Source organism: Onthophagus taurus, chromosome 3, assembly GCF_036711975.1.
Source record: "Onthophagus taurus isolate NC chromosome 3, IU_Otau_3.0, whole genome shotgun sequence".
Lineage (NCBI taxonomy): Eukaryota > Metazoa > Arthropoda > Insecta > Coleoptera > Scarabaeidae > Onthophagus > Onthophagus taurus.
This window is the reverse complement of record NC_091968.1, coordinates 20,558,509-20,564,679: the sequence shown is the minus strand read 5'-3', so window position 1 is coordinate 20,564,679 and position 6,171 is coordinate 20,558,509.

Here is a 6,171-nt window from a genome sequence, read left to right as displayed (position 1 = left end):
GCTGATTATATCCTGGCTGTAGAGCTTGAACGTTCTGTTTACGATACGGATGAAGGACTTGGCGGTTCAATACGCGCCATGCAAAATTTTGACTTACATGTATGTTGTGTGCTATTCTTCGATATAAGGATTATCAATGACAGCATTAATTACAGCTTCTTCGTCCTCTACATTAACTACATGCGGTCGAATAGGATTACCTGTTTCTCGAAGTCTTCTGAAAGAATCGCTAAAAACTGAATAATATGGCAAATGTCGCTGTGGAAATCTTTCTTGATATTCTGATGCTGATTGTCGAGCATTTCTCAGTTTCGCCAATTTGGGGGAAGGTTCAGATAATATTCATGATAGTAAAAAATAGTATCATAGTGTAGGATTTTTATTTAATTAGACACACATTAAGAAAAACACTTTCGTTTTTATCAGTTTATTACAACCTTCACCAAAACACATCTATACTCTCTGCGGTCTTCTTCGTGTGTTCCCCTTTTTGGGTTGTCGTCTTGCGTGTTCTGCCATTGGCGTCCCTACATATCGGCCATCCTGGGTTATATCCGTCTCAGATGAAGAATCAGAGTATAGTCTACTTCTCATCCTCATACCGAATAATAATGCGAATGGCGTCATTCCAACACTGCGTTGGTAGGATGAATTGATAACTTTTTGAACCTTATCAACGTGCTTATACCATTTAGTTGGTGCGGAAAATGCCAATTTAGTCAACATTAAAATGACTATCCGGTTAAGTCATTCAACCTGACCATTCGCACGTGGAAGTCCACTTGTAACAGAATGATGAATCACGCCTTGTTCTGCACAATAATAATTATTGACTACTTATGTATTTCATTTGTGCCAACAATTCTATTGCTCAGCGTTATTGTAACCACGCGCCGATGGCCAACGTGTAACTTAACACTTCCGATGGCCAAAGTGTAACTTAACACTTCCGATGGCCAAAGTGTAACTTAACACTGCCGATGGCCAAAGAGTAACTTAACACTTCCGATGGCGAGGAGCATTGGACTTTACTTGAACTCGATAATGTAATAAAACTGTTTAATTGGCAACTTATACAATAACAATAATTTATGTAACTTTGAATATTAAAATATGCCCATCACACCAAATAGTGAAAAAAAATGAGAATAATAGTACTGATTGAAATGAGACAGGTGTAAATATAGGCTGGTAGAGGCTAATAAATTAAAAGTTTGCAGACATAATGCTGTGCATGACCTTCCCGAATATCTACCAGCTAGACAAAAATGGGGAGGATGACGATAAACTCGAATTTGTGACGCATTAATTTATACGATTAAAAATACAGCTGATTGTAAATCAATCCTAATGATTCAATTTTTAATACTATCATACGTGTACTACTTTCTTACTGTTTCAGTCTTATCTCGTTGTTCAGTTGAATCAGTGCGTTTGCGTTCAAAATGGTAAATACACTCGGTTTCTATCTTTTGGAACAACATTTTCGAAAGTTTTGGTGTTGGCCCACATCACAAGGGTTTCGACGATTTGGACCGATTATTTTGTTGAGTGTTAATGTGCTTTGGATAATTTATCCACTTGTAGCAGAAATTAAAAGTAAGAAGAATATTTCTTGAATATCTTTTGTGGTGATTTCGCTTTTTAATGGTTTCAGATTATAAAACGACTTTTGAGAAACTTTTATTTCATTTGGAGTTTACAACGGTGGGCGCAATACTTATTTCCGTTAATATTGAACTATTACGCAGCAAAAATCGTTTGTTAGAAATGATTGATGAATTAAGTGATTTTAATCAATTCGGTATTCCGGAAAGGTTTAAATTTCTTGAAAAGAATATGAAGTTCCTATTAAAAATTATTCATTGGGGAGTGTGGATTATTATGTTTTATATTAGTTGCGGAATTATGTTGAAACATGACTGCGCTGTTTTTAAGGATATGAAAAATTGCCTAATGGTTGAATATTACATCCCATTTGAGTTGAAAGAATGGTTAATGACTTTGTTAATGTTATTTCAAGTGTATACTATGAAGTATACAATGAACATTTTTCTGCTCGTAATATTATTGTATTGGTATTGCTTGGAATTACTAGTTATTCGGATAGAACATCTCAATGAGTTGATTAATAACGCAAGCTTCACCAGAAATAAGAAGAAAAACTATAAAATCATACGAACTGTTGTCTTACAACATCAATACATATACAGGTAATTTTGAAAATTATTTTATTAATTTAACGATTTCAACCATAACGGTTTCAGAGTATTTCAAGTTGTCAAAAATTTCTATTCTGGCTTTCTTGTATTTACAAAAATATTGGCCTTGCTAGTTTTAACCATGTGTATTACTTCATTTATTCTGGTTTGGGTTTTGATTTACTACATAATTTAGTTTAAATAATAAATGCTATACTTTTAGAGGAAGGACTTGGTAAATTTTTCTATAACTGTATTTACTTTCTTGATTATATCTGCGTTATACAGATGCGGACAAAGATTTACTACAACGGTATGAATAATGTTTTCTTAATACTGCGTTCATTTTAACATTTGAAATTTAATAGGCTCACAGTGTTGCGGAAGCAGTTTATGACATGAATTGGTACGAAGCGGATGTATCAACGAGAAAAGATGTGTTGATCTTGCTTACCTTGTGTCAGAAGCCACTAATAATTAAAGTTCCTTTATTTGGAGAAATATCCCATAGAGCATCAGTTATTGTAAGTTAATTGTAATGACTGGATAATTTAAAAAGTCTAAATTGAAAGGTTTTATTCAAGGAATACAAGAGAGTTTTTGTTTTTTTCAATTGGATAGTAAAACTTATGAAATGAAGAACTTTTAAAAATAGTATATTAATAATTGCTTTGATGAATTAAGTTTTTTCTATTAATTAAGAAGTTAAGAAGTACCGAAATCGTAAAAAATAAGGCCAAGCACAGTGAAGCTCACTTCTCACCGCTACGATTAATTTCTTAAGAGATTACAGCAACTTTTCCAGTTTCAGTGTTTTTAAGATCATTTTCAAAAATTATAATAAATTGGAATATTAATAAATTATTATGAAATTATCAGCATTTGTTATACTGCCCTGTTAAGAATAAGAGTCGTATCTGCATGTTTTACAGACTTTGGGTTTTTCAGGTATAATAAACAAATTATGGTAGCCATAAGTGGAAACTTTAATCTATCTTCCTCTATCCAAATACTGTGTTATATTGGTCATATTGGAAGCGAAAATATGTGGAATTACCTGTATTTATAGATACTACTCTGTCAATGAGACAGCAAGAGTTGAGCAAAATGTGATTCTTTTTTCATGCTTCGCAAAAAATCCATCTCCAACTTCAAACCAAAAGCAACGTAAATGCAATGTGACTAAAGCACGCAGTTTTCACATGTTCAAACAAATCTATGAACCAAACTCACAACATCAATCTTAAACTGAACTAATCTCAAACCTACTCAAATACGCAGCAACGCAGCTATAAGTAATTTATTTTCATTGCATGCCAATCCAACCTTAAAGCAACTTGACCACAATGTAATTCAGTTCCAAAATGAGCCAATTCACACCTAAAACAGTAGCAATTCCAAAACAGTAGAATGTACCAATTCCAGTAAGCAATACTCCAGTGACTGGATCGACGGTCTACTTTTTCATTCCAGCTCGCCCATTTCAGTGCCACTGGAATAGTGTAGACCTCCAATCCAGTGCTGGTTTGCGAATTCTTAACGAATCGATTAAGAATCCACTGGACTGGATTACTAGACTGGAATAATGTGAACGATATGATCCAGTCCAGCACTGGACTTGATTGACTCGCTGGAATACTAGACTGGAATAATGTGAATTAAGAAAGAAATTTTACCAAATTTTTAAGTGTCTGAATTTTGGCAAGTGCTCTCATTTGTTCTTCCATAAGTGCCAACCCTAGTTCATTTAAAGATTTCCATCGCCTAAGGGGTTTCCCTAGTGGTTTTGTATTATTGAATATAATTTCAGAATTTATTCCTGCAATATCTAGGATTCGAAAAAAAAATGCAAGAAGCCATCTTCTGGTAACTCTTTGAGTAGTATAAAACGAACACTTCTGGTCAACAGTATCTACACTACTTTTTGTGTTATTGTGAGATAGGATTATTTCTGGTTTGTTTGTTTTTTTGTCACCTTCACCTGTGTCGTCCATTGTAGATATTGTTACACACTTCATTAGATGGGGTTTGATAAGGACGAAAATAATTTTATTTCTGACTATATGATCATTTCTGTCGGCCGGAGATTTCCATGTATACAGTGGTTAGGGGTGCTGTTTGAAGAAAGTGTTTGTGTTTTGAGTCTATACTATCAAGGACAACGTTATTGATACGTTCATTGATTCTTGAACCATTTATATTAATATCAAGATCCAAGTTCAGCCATGTGGGGGTCACATGAACTTTGGAATACAATACGTTTGGTTTAGTTTCTCTTCAACAATTTTTACTCCTGAATGGCTAATTGTTGCATGTGTTTAAGAACAACTAACAGGTTTTTGCCTTCAACTAATTTATAAAGGGTTGAGGTCTTTAGGAAATAGTCATCATATTGTTGATGTTTTAATAACTCCTTAATTGTCTGACATTCTTGATTTTTAAATTCAATAGTCATTATCGGGTGGCGACTTAATGCATCAACGTGTAGTATTTTATATCCACGTTTATGTATCACTTCATAATCAAACTTCTCTAATATAACAATGCCCATCTTCCAACTCTTCCAAATCTCTCTTCTGCATGGTTTTCTGAAAAGCTGAGCAATCAGTAATAATTTAAAATTTTATACCCAACAAGTAAATTCTGAATTTTTTCAATGCTTCAATAACTGTACTTCACTTCGGCCGGTGTGGTCTTCTTACTCATGAAACAATCTGGATGGAGTCGTCTTTATCTCCGTTTCATAATGTTTATTGTAAATTCTCAGTACCAGTTCTTGTGATAACATCTTTAATGTTTCAAATGCTTTACCCCATGTAAACTCCATGCCTTTCTTGAGAAGGACGCTCAATGGTTTCGCCAGATCAGAATATTTCGGAATAAGTTTTCTAAAATAACCAGTGAGCCCAAGGAAACTTTGTAAGTGTTTGTAATCTCTGGGTTGAGGAATTGTCTCTATTTTTCCTAGATAAATCTTATCTTTTTCTATCACATGCCTCAAAAATTCGACTACCTTCTTTAGAAATTGACATTTTTTCCAGTTCAATTCAAGGCCATAGTCTTTTGCAGTGTCAAATACTTCCTTTATGTAGGCATTTCCAAATCTACTGAATAACAAATCAGGAATCTTTAATTCTGGGCTTTCAATGTCTTGATGTACAGCTCTGTTCAGATTTAATGCGAATCGTCCGCTGTTAGCTCCGACATGACGCTGGTACTGGAAGAAGAGGGAGACATCTTTTGTTTCTATTCAATTCGATTTGTGAGACTAAAGGAAGTTACCCTCTTCCTTAACCCAGGTAAAATAGTCCCAGTTTGAAGTGGGCTGAAGAATGGTTCACCCTTTTTTTAAATGTGTTAATTTTATTTATTTTTTTTAACGGGAAATTGCCGAACGTGTAGGCTTATCAGTAAGATTTGAAGAAAACGGGAAAGTTGGCCTTACAACATCTAGATCAGGCTGAAGACTTATTCTTAATAATGCTCAACGAAGGGGAATTGCTGAATACGTCACCGCCAATCCATTTACAACATCCACAATTATCAAGGAATTAATTCGATTGAATACATTCGAGTGCTTGAGGATGTTTTGATACCATCAGTAAGAACCTTGTATCCAGAAGAGATCATCACGATTGTCCAAGACAATTCTTCAAGAATTGTTCATGATTGGTTTGACGATCATAATGAGGTTAGGCGAATATCCTGGCCAGCGCGGTCACCTGATCTTAACCCAATCGAAAATCTATGGGCTTTGGTTGAGAAACAGTTCAATAAAAATGCCAACTTTCCGATTCGCAACGTGGATAATCTGCGCTGGAGCATTCAACAACGCAATACCACAAACTCTGGAAAGAGCTGCTCTTGACAGGGGAGTGGAAGCAACTATAGCGGGTTGGATCCGCAATATGCTTGATAGTAGAACAGTTTCTACTTCACTCCACGGTGATACGATACGCTTCAGGCCGGG